The sequence below is a fragment of the Triturus cristatus genome, chromosome 9, assembly GCF_964204655.1.
Source record: "Triturus cristatus chromosome 9, aTriCri1.1, whole genome shotgun sequence".
In the NCBI taxonomy this organism is placed as follows: Eukaryota; Metazoa; Chordata; class Amphibia; order Caudata; family Salamandridae; genus Triturus; species Triturus cristatus.
The window spans coordinates 163901965-163916821 of NC_140592.1; the positions used below are offsets into that span (position 1 = coordinate 163901965).

The following is a 14857-nucleotide window of genomic DNA, read 5'->3' on the forward strand; positions in this document are numbered from 1 at the left end:
GATAACTGAAAAAGTGGAGGTGGTCTCAGGTGAAGGAGAGAAATTCTTTTCCCTTAATGAAGACTCAGACTCTGCGCAAATAAGTGAGGAGGTTTCAGAGGATCAAGATGATGATGAGACATCATTCTCGGATAGTAACTCCTCCGAGGAGGATATAGGTACAGGGAAAGACTCGACCCTGCGAAAAAGACAACGAAAGCCGAAATTAAACAACGTCCAAATGAGCGGAACAGGAGACACCGAAAGTGGGCTACTCTGGGATTATTCGGGCACCTCTCAGGTGTACCAGGCTGAAGACAGTATTGGCTTACTGAAACAGTCCGCTTCTCTTGACACTTTGTTTAGCACACTGAAACAGATGCAAACGGAGGCTAGAACTGCAAGTCGGAAGGCAAGACAGGATGCCAAAAAAATACAGTCTTCATTAAGAAAAACAAACAAATTATATGAGGATTTGGTAGGAAGAGTCACCGAAGTAGAGGAGCGCACTAGCAAGTTAGAAGATTACCATATTAACTGGCAGAGCTTTAAAACCGTGCATGAGAAGATGGCAGAGGACTTTCAGTGGAAAATGGAGGACTTTGAAAACCGCCAAAGGCGAAATAACGTCAGAATTTTGGGTGTGGCCGAGGGGGTGGAAGGGTCGGACGCAAGACATTATGTGATTAACCTTCTTAAGGGTGCATTTCCGGAGTCCCAGTGGCAGTGGGATAGAGAAGTCCAGAGAGCACACAGATTTCCTTTCACTCTCGGAAAAAAACAGGGGGCTGAAGGTGGCGGTACAGCCTTTCCTCGAGCGATTCTAGTATACTTAGGCAATTATCTGCTAAGGCAGGAAATAATCGAGAAGGCTAGACCAGATTCTAAAAGATCATTTGATGGTGTTTCCTTTTTTGCCAGGCCTGATTATTACCACGTGACTGTTGAACGGAGGTGGAGGCTGAGGCAGTTGATCTCATCATTTCAGGGGTTGGGGTCAGAAGCCTATTTATTGTTCCCCGCTAAGTTAAAAGTGGTCACTAGAGGAAGAATTATGATTTTTTTTTCAGAGATCAAAGCCCAGCAGTATATAGATGAGCTGAAAAAACAGGGTTTGTAAGGAGATATGGGATGGAAGGGGGGTGAGACTGTCACAGCCCGGACCGGCCACATATAGGTCTTGCGGACCTATTTGCCTGTACAGGGGGGGGCGGGGGGAGGGGAGGGTTGGGGGTGGGGGGCACTATCTCAAGGGCTAAAATTTTGGTATTTGCAGAATAGGATAAAGCACACTATTTCACTATCCTTCGGATGGAGGACATGGTATGTACAAGTTAGACGATGTAGACTATCACAGAAGAATGCAGATTGTTATATTCTCAAAATATGGCCGATTTGGAGAGAGAGTTTTTGGACATCTTTCAATGCCTTGTAAAATAGCCTCGATTAACGCATGTGGGCTTAATGACTATAGGAAAAGAGCGAAGGTTGCAGGGCTGTTGAGATTCTTACAGTTAGACTTAGTATGCCTCCAGGAGACGCATATCGAAGCATCGCAGTCATATCTGTTGGAACAATTGGGATTTGATGTAATTGCAGCAAGTAGACAATATACTAGAACCAGGGGGGTAGCAATATTAGGAAGACTTAGGGATCTTGTGGTGCATAGGAAAAAGGAGGACCAATGGGGAAGATGGGTCATGGTGGATCTATGCTTTAAAGGGACACGGTTTACATTAGTCAATATTTATGGTTCTACTGAAGATGACCCGGATGTTTGGCAGTACATGGATATGGAAATGCCACAGTGGCCAGAACCTATTGTATGTTGTGGGGACTTCAATATCCATGACCCGAGAAGCTCTTTTATAGAACCTAGTGGGAGGTACTTAGGGAGAAAGAAGAAATCATATAGAGCCCTTGCCGCTATGACCCAGCACAATTCTTTAGGGGATCCTTGGATGAAGTACCATCCCAATATAGATGGCAGTACATTTTATTCCGCACCACACAAAGTATTAGTCAGATTGGACTACTTCCTGATATCTAACTCTTTAATTTGTAACTCAAAAATAGAGAAACAACCTAGGGTTATATCTGATCACAACCCGCTTGTTTTAACCCTAAACACCATTCAGATAAATACTATAAAAACACAGTGGACTTTTGAGCGTAGTTTATTAAAAGATGAGGCATAGCAGAATCATATGAAGAGCTGGATAACAAATTACTGGGAAGATAATAGAGGTACGGCATCCCCCGGCTCAGTTTGGGATTGCTTTAAGGCTGGGGTTCGGGGGGAAACGATGAGTTTTGTAATGGCAAGGAGGAAAAGGGAAAAAAGGCATTTGGAAGGTATAAGGCTTAAGTTAATTGTAGCAGAAGAAAATTTAGCAATAGCTATAATGCAGGGAATACCACTTGACCCCTATATACTCAGCCTGGTCACTCTTAAGGGAGACGCTACGGGGGGAATCATTGCAAAAGCCACTGAAAAATATCTTGTACATAAACGGGATACCTATGAGCTAAGTGAGAGGGTTGGGCATATTTTGGCCGTTAGAACTAGACAACGGGCAGCAAAGGCTGACATTAAGGAGATACAAGACTCCCAGGGAAACCTGAGTACTGACTCAGACTTTATTAGAGAAGTATTTCACAAGTTTTATACTGACTTGTACTCTTTAGAAGAAATAAGGGACCCGACTGACATAGGAAGATACCTCACTGACATTTCTGCCCCTGTTCTTTTGTCAGAGGATAGGGAGATGCTAGATGCCCCTTTACAAGTGGAAGAGATTAGAGGGGCACTGGAGAGTCTCCCCTCGGGGAAAGCTGCGGGGCCGGATCAAATTCCAGTAGAATTTTATAAAACTTTTCAGGATATCCTGCTTGTTGAGATGACTCATATAATGCTCTACACACAGCAAGGAGGTACCCCCCCGGAGTCTTGGGGGGGGGGCGGATATTGTTGTTATTCCAAAAAAAGGGAAGTCCCCTATTTCTCCTGCCTCATATAGACCGATTACCCTCATGAACTCTGACGTTAAAATCTACTCTAAAATTCTCGCGACAAGGCTTGCGCAGCATATAGAGCAGCTTGTAAGCCAGTCACAACACGGATTTATTCCAGGCAAGGGAACCACCCAACATGTCAGGACAGTTATCACAATGTTTGATGCTGCAGGAACCCTGGGCGACCCTATCGCAGCATTGTTTTTAGATGCAGAAAAGGCCTTCGATAGGGTCGCCTGGGAGTACCTTTGGGCAGTCCTGAGATGGTGTGGTATAGGGCAAGGCTACATAACAGCTATACAAGCTCTATATAAAGGACCCATAGCTAGAGTCAGAGTTAATAGAGGGTACTCAGATGTAGTTAAGATCTGTAGGGGGACAAGACAGGGTTGTCCCTCGTCCCCACTTCTCTTTGCTTTATTTCTTGAACCATTACTACGACACCTGGAGAGAAATGGTGGAATTCCCCCAATGGTCTTGAATGGTAGAATAGTTAAAATCCTTGCATACGCTGATGACGTGGCGATACTAACACCCGACCCTGCTATGGCTATAATAGAGGTAGAGCGAGAAGCCACCAAGTTTGGGCACGTGTCGGGTTATAGTTTAAATAAATCAAAGACTATGATAGTCAAAAATAAATATACAGTCTGCACGGACCCCAGGGTGGTTATGTCAGCTACATATTTGGGTATTGTAATTGCAGCTAACATTGACGCTATTGTTGAGGTAAATATGACCCCTATCTTGGCTAAAGTAAAACTAGACTTAGATAGAGTGAATAATTTACATCTCTCCTTAGTCGGAGTCACTAATGTGGTGAAAATGACAATCTTGCCAAAATTCCTCTATTTATTTAGAGCAATTCCTTTATTCTTTGAATCTAAATGGTTTAATATGCTGGAGGGTATACTTAACAGGTTCATATGGGCACACGGAAAAACACGTAGAGAGTACAGATTCATGTCTCTACCTAGAGAAAGAGGAGGATGTGGTGCTCCCGATTTTAGATTATACTATTTGACATCTGCTCTACAATACATGCAGGGTTTAATTGGAGGAGGGGGGATTCTACAGAAAGTTAACTCTTCGTCGACAGAGGTTTATGCAATTTTATTGGGTCAAGAGACAGAAAATTGTTTATTAGAATATACAGATTTTGCTTGTCTCAGAAGGAAACAATTTAAAACTATAGATGCGGCTATTAAAGTATGGAATGCATTTTTGAAAAAAATGGGGATGGGAAGATTTCATAGATATGTCAGACTCTATAATAATAGATCCTTTCCCTCCGAAATATTTTCGGACTCAGTTATGTCTGTATGGGACGAAAAGGGAATTAAGAAACTTGGGGATACAAGAGATTTAAAGGGAATAGCGCAGTTTAGTACACTTGCAAGCATATTTGATTTAAGTAATCGGGACTTCTTCAAGTATTTACAGATTAGGAGTTTTTTGGGTAAAAAGCAGGGCGGCTCAGTAGGGTATCAAACCAATGATTTTTTGGAGATCTTGAGTTCAGGTGGGGAACATACGATTAGATCAGCGTATGCGATTCTAGTTAAAACTAAAGTGGATGATCTAGATAAATATAAACATAAGTGGGTGGAGAAACTTCAAGGGGGAATAGATGATTTCCAGGAGTCGCTGGAACTGGGATGTACCATACTATGCTCGGCCTCCCTGCAATCGCAGCATTATAAAACATTATTTTCGTTATACCATACCCCAGATAGAATTGCTAAATGGGGTGGTACTAGTGGGACTACCTGCCCTCGCTGTAGCTCGTCAGAAGCAGATATTATCCACATGTTTGCTACCTGTCCTCAATTATACACGTTAAAAAAGGGATATTAAGAGCTTTTTTGCCCTTGCACTAGGGTTACAGGTATCGTTAAACCCCCTGATGATATTATTGGGAATCAGAAATAGCGAGCTAGATAAAGAATTTTTATTTATGGCTATGGCGGTGTATAGACTAACTCTAGCCAGGGCATGGGTAGACGTAACCCCCCCCTCCATGCAAATATGGTTAGCAAATTTAATCTCCATATTTAATTTAGAGAAACCTATATATGCCATGAAGGGATTAATTGGGAGAGCCTTAGGCTTAAGAATATGGAAGCCATTAGCACGGTGGAGGGAATAGAAGACAGAGGGGGTCTTGTTTGTTTTTTGTTAATTTTCTTTTTTTGATTAAGTCAAGTTACGATATGATACGATTACTTAAATTTAAACTTTGTGGATAAAGTCTCAATGGTGTGCATGATACCTCTATCAGGGGGAATATGTATTAATGAATGTAAATGTGCAATGTTGAAAGTAAAATAAAATATATATTTAAAAAAAACAAACAAAAAAAAAAACAGACGCATACAAACAAAACTGACGCTCCGAGTTACCACCAAAACACACCAGCTGGCCAGACTACCATGTTGATGAGAAATAACACAGAACGCCAACCAATGAAGAGTAAAAGAAACAACCAGAAAGACGAGAAAAGATACTCCCAAAGTAAAACACCAAATAGGACTCTCCTACTCACACATGTAAACGACACCTAACCTGAAAACAAGCAAAAGGTTGGCTAAGACCCAACACATAATCCCTGAAGAATGGTAACTGTAGAAAAGCAATAGACGGGTGAAGGAACTACAGGAACTACACCCCAGTAGAGAATAAACTAAATTTAAAAATAAAACCAACATGCCAATAAATAAGAGCGGAATCCACGCACAGGAACCATGCGCACAGGTGGAAACACACACTGTCATATGACAAAAAGGAAAGTAGTAGAAATGATCAAGTTCTCTCACACAGAAAACTTGTGCACCAGTAAAACCTCTAACCTCGGCCCACACTCTCCCCTGCAGCTCCGCAGTGCCCTGCGCCGACATAAGTAGCCCACCTGTCCAGGGTTCGAGACTGCTCTGAGCCTCGCGTCCTCCGGGCTATTATTATATTTGCGCTGCCCCCTTGTGTGACCGCTTATAGTGACTCGGCTGTTGTGGGATTGCCTTATTGTATACTCCTGCGTCATTGCCTTCATCACTCGTTGTGTGACTGCCTTATTTGCCTCATTGTATTTTGTTGCACTTTGTCCCTGTGTTCGCCTTACACCGTTCTCGCCACCGCCTCCGCACTGTAACCCTCCGCCTGACCGCCCGCTCTCCCCTCCCAGCTGCATGTCCATCCCCCCCTCCCCTACATAATGGCGGTCGCTGCGGGTGAGCGTAAGTAAGACCTCGGACCTCGGCCCACACTCTCCCCTGCAGCTCCGCAGTGCCCTGCGCAGACACCGACATCATTAGCCCACCTGTCCAGGGTTCAAGACTGCTCTGAGCCTCGCCCCCTCTGGGCTGGTATTGTATTTGCGCTGCCCCCTTGTGTGACCGCTTATTGTGAGTCAGCTGTTGTGTGATTGGCTTATTGTATACTCCTGTGTCATTGCCTTTATCACTCATTGTGTGACTGCCTTATTTGCCTCATTGTATTTTGTTGTACTGTTTGTCCCTGCGTTCTCCTTACTCTGTTCCCGCAGCCGCCTCCGCACCGTGACCCCTCCCCCTGACCGCCCGCTCCCGCCTCCCAGCTGCACCTCCCTCCCCTACATAATTGCTGGCGCGCCTAAGGCAAGCCCATCTGCACCTGTCCACGGCCAGCGCCAGGAGCCCTGGATCTCCGAGACCTTGCCGGTACAACTCCCACCGCCCTCCGCGCACTGAACCCCAGAAGACATGCCGATTGCTAAAGATCCTCACCTAACACCACCCAAGGAAAGTTCTCCTACAGACACTGCAGTCGATCCTGCACCATCAACCACGCCCCCTTTACCGCTGAAGACCCACCGGACACTCGCACCACCAACCAAAGCCCCGACATGTGTCCTCCATGCACAGACATGCGGTAGAGATCTGGGACCTGCTTGACACCCTTTCGCCCGACGTTGCCTTCTTCGCGGAAACCTGGACCAACGCCAACTCCAGCCCCGACATTGCCACCGTCATCCCCGATGGATCCAGAGAAAGGATCCCCCACCCTCCGCCCAAGAGGAGGACTCGCCATCGCACGCAAGACCTCCCTCCGACACTCCACCTCCAGCACGAGCACCCCCCACTTCAGCCACACCTCGCAGCCCCTCTGGACGGACCACCACAGCTTACACTTCACCTTCAACACCACCACTGCACCTAAACCCACTCTACGCCCGCCCTGAAAGGAACTGGAGCAGAAGAAGAACTCAACACCACCCTCCTCCTAGACGCCCCCTTGCGCCAAGACCAACGCCAACTACGCAGCCAAGGAACTGCACCGCTGGATCTCCAGCTGCGCCGACAAGCTTGCACCCTTCCAACACCCCACCAAACAACGCCCCCTAAAGGCCGCCTGGTTCACCACCGAACTCCAAGAAGCCATGCGCTCCTGCAGACGCCTTGAGAAAACATGGTGAAACCGGAAAACCACTGAAGATCTAAACAGCTACAGGAATTCCCTGAAGGACTACCACCAGCTCATAAGAGACACCAAGCGGACTTTCATCAAGAACAAAATCCACACCAATGCGACCAACGCCAAAGAACTCTTCAACGGCATACAGCAATTCACCAAACCCCCCAGCGAAGCCACGGATGTCACACCATCCCAAGAACTCTGCAACAAGCTCAGCTCTTACTTCCATTTGAAAATCAAGGCCCTCTACGACAACTTCAGCTAACAAACTCCAGACACAACCCACCCTTCCCCCCATCACCGACAAAGAGCCAACCATCACAACCTGGAATCCTGCCACTGTTGAAAACACCACTGCGACCATGATGAACGCACACTCAGGAGCCCCCACGGACCCCTGCCCGCCACAGATCTACCACAGGGCCGCCGCCATCACACCCGAAATAGGATGGACCATCAACACCTCCTTCGAATCCGGCATCTTCCCAGATGACTGGAAGCAGGCTGAGCTCAAGCCTCTCCTCAAGAAGCCCACAGCCGACCTGATGGACCTGAAAAACTACTGACCCATCTCTCTCCACCCCTTCGCTGCCAAAGTCACCGAAAGACTCGTGAACGCTCAACTGACCACCTTCATCGAAGAGAACTCCATCCTAGACTCCTCCCAGTCTGTATTCCGGAGCAACCACAGCTCTGAGACCGCACTCCTTGCCGCGACCGATGACATCCGCATGCTACTCGACCAGGTTGGCACTGCGGCCCTCATCCTACTAGACCTCTCAGCCGCCTTCGACACCATCCCACATCACACTCTCGCAGCCAGACTCCACGACGCTGGGATACGAGGAACCGCCCTCAACTGGATCCGATCCTTTCTCTCCGGAAGAACCCAGAGGATCAGACTCCCTCCCTTCCTCTCCGAACCAACATAGATCAACTGCGGAGTACCCCAAGGATCTTCTCTCAGCCCCACACTCTTCAACATCTACATGGCCCCCCTCGCCGCCATCGTCAGACAGCATGGGCTCAGCATAGTATCTTACGACACCCAGCTCATCCTCTCCCTCACAAAGAGCCCCGAAGACACCAGACTCTGTTTCCGGGAAGGAATGAAGGACGTTGCAACCTGGATGAAAAACAGCTGCCTGAAACTCAACTTGGAGAAGACTGAGGTCCTCATCCTCGGACCGTCCACCTCCGCTTGGGACAACACCTGGTGGCCCTCCGCCCTCGGGAGTCCTCCCACCCCTACAAACCACGCATGGAACCTCTGCATCATCCTTGACTCCTCCTTCAGCATGACCCGCCAGATCAACTCCATCGCCTCCACCAGTTTCAACTGCCTTCGCATCCTCCGCAAGACCTTCAATTGGATACACCCCCCCCCCCCGAAAGCAGAAAACTATCACCCACGCACTCATAACCAACGGACTGGACTACAGCAACGCCCTCTACGCCGGAATCAACAGAACTCTCCTACACAAGCTCCAAACCATCTAGAACACCGCAGCCAGACTCGTCCTCGGTATCCCACGTCACAAACACATGACCCAACACCTATGAGACCTCCACTGGCTCCCCGTTGAGAAGAGAGTAACCTTCAAACTGCTCACCCACACCTACAAATCCCTTCACAACATCGGACCCGAATACCTCAACGAGAGAGTCTCCTTCGACGTACCCAAAAGGAACCTCCGCTCCGCTGAGATCGCACTGGCAGAGACTCCCCCGCATTCGCAGAACCAGAGCAGGCGGAAGAGCCTTCTCCTACGGCGTCACCAAAGCATGGAACAAGCTCTCAATCAACATCAGACGCGCCCCCACCCTGCACACCTTCAGGAAGAAACTTAAGACCTGGCTCTTCAACTGAACCGGAGCAGCACTCCCCCACCCCTCTCCCCCAGCGCCTTGAGACCCTCACGGGTGAGTAGCACGCTTTATAAATACCCGATTGATTGATATAAATAAAATGAAACCCATATGCCAGAAATATGAAGGACTATTCCACGCACAAGACCCTTACGCACAGGTAAGAATAGACACTGACAGAATAAACCTTTAATGTAGCAACATCACAGCATAAATCCCATGCACGGGAAACTTGCAAAACAGTACTGAAACTAAACTATCAGGAAGGGAAAATAAAGGTGACGAGTCCGCGCGCTAAGAAATTGCGCACAGGTGGAAGATCACACCGAAACAGTCAATATCAAAACATGCCACAATCAGTAATAATTCCAATGTATGGGAAACTTGCATACTAAGTACTGGACACTAAATTAATATGAAGAAAAAACAGATGAACGAGTCCACGCAGAAGGATTTGCGCACAGGTGGAACATCACACTAAAATAAGAAGACCTGTGAAAGAGAAGAAAACATTCCAATTCAACCTTAATATAAGCACTCTCAAAGCAGGACACAGTAAAAAGTAAGTCATTGAAAATTAAAGATTAAAAACAGCATTAAGAAGCTGGTGCTTCTGCTGGAGCAGAGTTTTCTGTTTGAAAATTCGTTGGTTTTTGAAGCTCTGGCATGTCTATTTGTCATATTAATTTTCTAATTATTAATGATTAATTATTTGTTTTGTGCAAGTGTGTTTATATTAATCAATCCGTTTGTCCTAATAAGAGAGAGTTACACGTGGGTGCGCATAAATGTGCTGTTTAACAATAACGTGCGTGTTTTCATGTTTAAACGTTGCTATGTGCTGTTTATTTTTGAGCACAAAACGCTTTCCGAATTAATGCTTTTCTATGTTGCAAGTGCTAGATAGATGCATACACATAAGGGTATTAGTGGGGTTAACACTGTTTAATCACTATGCTGTGGTAACGTTTTTGTTTCTTTTAATTAAGATGGTCTATTGTGGCCTATGGTGGCCTAGTTAAAGATGGCCGATTTTGTAAGCCTGGTCTCGAGTTGAGAATAGAAAACTGTGATGGAAGAGAGCCCTGCTGAATATGGTCCTGAAGTCAGCTGACCACAGTCCTTGCTTGCCTTGTGAAATTTTCCGTGAGGACATCAGCAGCCGGGGTAATCTTCGAGTGAAATGGAACGTCCTTGGCAGCCTTGGGAAAACAAAGGAGCCTTAGAGAAAGACTCTGAGCATTGGTCTCATTGCCGAGGAGAAGTAGAACTAACAGATACATTTGCGATTCTTGGTTCCTGTTCCGTAGTCTTTATTTTGTGATTTTTCCTGAGCGGAGATTTTCGAATGTAGCAATGTTACATCCTTTCCTTCTCGCTCTGCTCAGCGGTCCAGCGGACATTACAACTTTTCTTTGTATCTTTCTTTTGTTCGATTCAGTATAAGAATTGTTAGCCTAGAGAGGGTCTTGCCACTTGCCATTTGCCTTTGCCGCGTACCGAATCTACGTTGCTGAGGATTGATGCTGAAGGGACTTCGTCTTGAGAGACTTTACCGAGAGACTTGTCCTGACCCGTTCTGACATTTAGCTAGAATAGGTAACTATGAGAAAAATGATTTATGCTGCTTGATTTTCTTTGACTAATTTTAGATAAAGCAATATAACTTGAACATGGTGTTGGATATTATTTCTTGTCAAGTATTGTGTATTATATTTTGATTATTCGTATAGGTTGTATAGATTATGTTTATGGACAGTCTCAATAACCAGGTCTTATCGACCTCGATATAGATGCAGGGTGATTAGGAGTTTTTCTTTCCACAGGTTTATTGCTGCTGGTAGAGTATTTGAGCGTATGTTAGTGAAATGGGCCCTAGCGTATGATGAATGTATGTGCGTGTAACTGTGAGATCACTCTATCTGTGGTAGTGGGAATATTATACACACCCTGATCTCTATCACTTCACTCCGATGAGCGACTCCTCACCCGAAGTCCCTCTCACATGTCAAGTACCTAAAGGTGTAGACCAAAATAGTGATATTAAAAGAAAACTGCAAACCCTGTTACGGGAGGGGACCCATGCTGCAAAACAGAGAAGTGTCAATGGCAAAATCCAGAAAGATTCAGGCGTTCTTCTGGAGACACTTGATGAAATTACACGTAGGGAGGGGAAAAGTCCAGAGGAAAAAAATATATATATATCCAGCAGCATTATCAAAATTAAGTTGATAAATCAAATCCCAGTAAGAGGGCAGTTCAACAAGTTAGCATGAGGTAATAGAAAGTAACAATGTACACACCATAGCCTCTGAGATCATACAGGAGACGGACGAAGCAAAAAGGAACTTCTATTTAATTGTATATGCCTCATCACACTTGATGCTTCTCCTGCTCCATTAACGTCCTGTCATGCCAACTTCCAAGAAAGGTAATCGCAGGGAAGAATACGGGCTGGTGCTGGAAAACTTGCTCCAAAATCGAGATGGCGGCACACACTAAAATGCGTGCCGAGTGTCTCTGGACACAAATGTGCACTTAATGTTTAAAGCCCAGCACCCGCTGCATAAATGGAAGATGGATAAGTCATCAATCCTCTCGCTATGACTTCTTGCGTCCCCCAAGAGAACAATGAAGAGGAACGCGCGCAGAGCTCTTCACAGTACAATTACGCGACCCCGTGGACTTGGTAAGGGGTACGCGAGCCGCGGCCTGCACAATATCTTGCGGCCCATTTAAATGTCGCACACCAATATAAACGGCACAGCCGCGCAACATGATCCAAAGTAGACAACAGTACTGGGAAGGACTACACAAGGCGAAGCAAGGCACTCACACTGAATAGCTCAACAATAGTGCCGAAAATCCTAGCATGTACCGATGTTATACTGACGGGCAAACAAAAGCAGACCTTGCTGGTGGGCGGTCCCATGACACAGGACACTGGTGGGGCTGCAGGGCGGTTAGTAAACAAAGTTCTTGAGATCAAATGCATACAGACTCTTGACTTAATTCCCAAGACTTTTCTTAAGTATTGTTTCCTTAAATTAATTAAAGATAATCCTCACGCGAAGTTTCAGTAGATTACTCCCAAATCGTCGCCAAATGATGTTGTAATGTAATAAGTCCAATAGGCAAGGTGTAGAATAAAGATGAAAGTTTATTGTTCTTAGATGGTCTAGAAATACATCTGTATTCAGCCCATACTCCAACTGACACTCCACATCCAGGCAGGCATCCTCACATTCCAATACATCACCATGCACACCTACATTCCACAGAACATTCGCACTGGCTGAGCAGGAAAGATGCATTATACCATAAAGCAGATACAACAATACTGCAATCGGGACGAATGTTATTCGAACACATAAGTGGGAAAATTACAAAGAAAATACATCTGATGAATTTAATATCCATACTTACTCGTACACTGTTGCTTAACCCGCAGAAAACGATCCTAAATTGCAGCCGCTTGCTCGGACGCCTCCAGATTTGTTGTGCTGCGCCAAACTAAGGGTGAGTGAAACGTCATGATCCGGTAGACAGAAACGAAGGACTACAACAGAAACGAAAGTTACAACTGAACATCAGCATCAATACGCAGAGTACAGCAGTTGGCCATTTTGGAACAGGACGAGCGGTTAGTTACTACTAAACATAGCCACCATTTTGCAATGGGGACGAATGACCCGCAAGAACGCGCTACGCACTCTAACCATCGAGGCCAATCACCTTTAACGTCTTCAGAGCCCCCCCCCCCCACCCCACCCCACCCCACCAAGCAACAAATGACAGGCATTGAACAGCCTCACTAGAAAAAGTCACGTCACCGCAAGTCGATTTCTCAGTATTCTTTGTACTCAGGGAGGGGATGTGGTCCGTCCGCTAGACTGCCGACTGTAGCATACATGCCAACCCTCCCGATTCAGGCGGGAGACTACCGATTCGAAGGCTAGTCTCCCGATTCAAGCATCCAGAAACCCGCATACATGTCAACCCTCCTGATTCCGGTGGGAGACTACCGATTCAAAGCCTAGTTTCCCGCCTCCCGATTCAAGCATCCAGAAACCCGATACCTGAAAATCTCACCTTTGCTTTTTTTAAATGTCCCACATCGAAAGTACGTTTACTTCCTGCATTTCTTCCCCATTTCAAATGGGGCTTTTGGATTGGCTAACTCCTGCACAGCAGCCAATCAGCACTTAGCAACGTCATCACTGACGTTACACCAATGAAGATGACAGCAATACAGAAGGCAGGAAGTGCAGCGAAATCGGGAGCATAAAAGCTCCTGAATTCTATGTCAGGACCGGAGGCTCCGATTATGCTTCTCATTCTTTACTTTATTCTACACAGCAGCCAATAAAAAAACACCTTTTTTATTACAAACTACAAATCCCATTAATCCAATGTGTCATGATACCATAGAGACCATAACCATATAAGGTCCCGTCGAGGCAGACACCTCCTCTTTCTTTGCAGCTCCGCAGCCAGTTAAGTGCCTCTCCCTTACTGCCTTTCGTTTGATTGGGGTTTATGGGTGACGCGCACTGTGCATGTTAATTTGATGTTATGACTAGCGATGCGCTTATTATGTTAATTTGATGTTAGATGACTAGCGATGCGCTTATTTACTGTTTACATGAGGATTTAAATTTGTCAGGCGTTTTTTAGCTTACTTGCTGGCCAGAGCGGTATCGCTCGTTTTCTGTGCACTCAGATACGCGCGTGGGTTTCATTTGTCAGGTAGAGCGCTTCGGCCTCTCCGGCAGGGCGCTCTGCGCCCGTAGCCTTTCTCAAGTGGAGCGGGAGTGTTTGGGGCCCTGAGGACGGCACGTCTCTGCTCGCGCACGTCCTCTTTCCATTGACACGGGCGGCCGTTTCCGCGCATGCGCGGCGGCCATTTTCCGACTGGGTTTTCTTCGGTCTGCATTTCGGAGCGGGAAACGCTCGTAAATTCAAAAATATACGCCCGTTTTTGTGCCCCAGTTGACGCCCAAGCAGAATTGTGCTCCGGGCTGTATAATATACGCATAGGCTCTGCCGAGAGAGGTAGCAGGCCCTCCCTCCACTATAAAAAATCAGTTGTTTGTGGCTCTTGTGCCTGGCCTGCTTGGGGTTTTTTCCTCTCCCCCTGATTTATTCCTCCCTTTGCACCTTCGTGTGCTTCCAAGGTGAACGCTATTACTTGCAGCATGGCTGATTATACATATGAGGAGGAGTATTATGAGTCTGAACCTGCGGGTTCATTTGAGCAAGAGCTCGTGGATGCCTTAGATGCTGGAGTTCAGCATTCTGTGAGCTCGGCACTGGTGAGGGCGATGGCGCCCCTTAAACGGCATCTAAATGAATATGCACGTCAGCAAGGCTGGCTTCCGGCCACGACTAGTCGTCCCAAATCATCTAGTAAGAAGTCCTCCAATCCTCATTCGGAGGATTTTGCTCGGCTCTCGAAGGCCTTCGCAAATGATCACGCTTATGTGGCGCATTCCGATCAGGAAGAATGCACTTCCCATGCTAAAAAGACTAGGAAGGAGCATCA

The 14857-nt window shown here is 46.4% G+C and overlaps 1 protein-coding gene across 1 annotated transcript in view; it reads right to left on the bottom strand.

Annotated features, from left to right (window-relative positions):
• Nucleotides 1–13537, bottom strand: part of GPANK1 (G-patch domain and ankyrin repeats 1) — a 29607-nt gene extending 16070 nt beyond the window's left edge. The window contains exons 1-2 of the mRNA XM_085624656.1: nucleotides 13405–13537; nucleotides 12739–12871 (exon numbers count right to left, since the gene is read on the bottom strand). The gene's annotated coding sequence lies outside the window, so the exon portion shown is untranslated. The remainder of the gene's footprint in view (nucleotides 1–12738; nucleotides 12872–13404) is intronic.
• Between the last annotated feature and the right edge of the window lie 1320 nt (nucleotides 13538–14857).